Here is a 359-nt window from a genome sequence, read left to right on the forward strand (position 1 = left end):
AAAAAAAAAACAGCTTTGTGGGCTATATTTTTTCCAAGAGAACCAGTTATCATTTGAAGAACAAATAAGACACCATGTTTAAAAACCAAAAATGCCAATTTGCACAGAAGTTTCCAAACACCCGGTCGATTTGAACTTTGAGAATAAGATCAAGCTGTTGGCTGAACAAAACTTTCCTTTCCATCTGTGTGCCTGTGAGTTAGACAGAACGACGAAGCCACGAGCTAGGGACATAAAGGCAGGAACCACCAAGGTAGCTGAGACTCCAAATAGAAGTTCGAGGGACCAACACAAAGGCACCACACCCTGCACGCCCTCCTCTCCTTCCTTTTCAGAACTTCCAGAGGATGAAACGGGGA

Source organism: Colobus angolensis, unplaced genomic scaffold (genome assembly GCF_000951035.1).
Source record: "Colobus angolensis palliatus isolate OR3802 unplaced genomic scaffold, Cang.pa_1.0 Scaffold209, whole genome shotgun sequence".
Lineage (NCBI taxonomy): Eukaryota > Metazoa > Chordata > Mammalia > Primates > Cercopithecidae > Colobus > Colobus angolensis.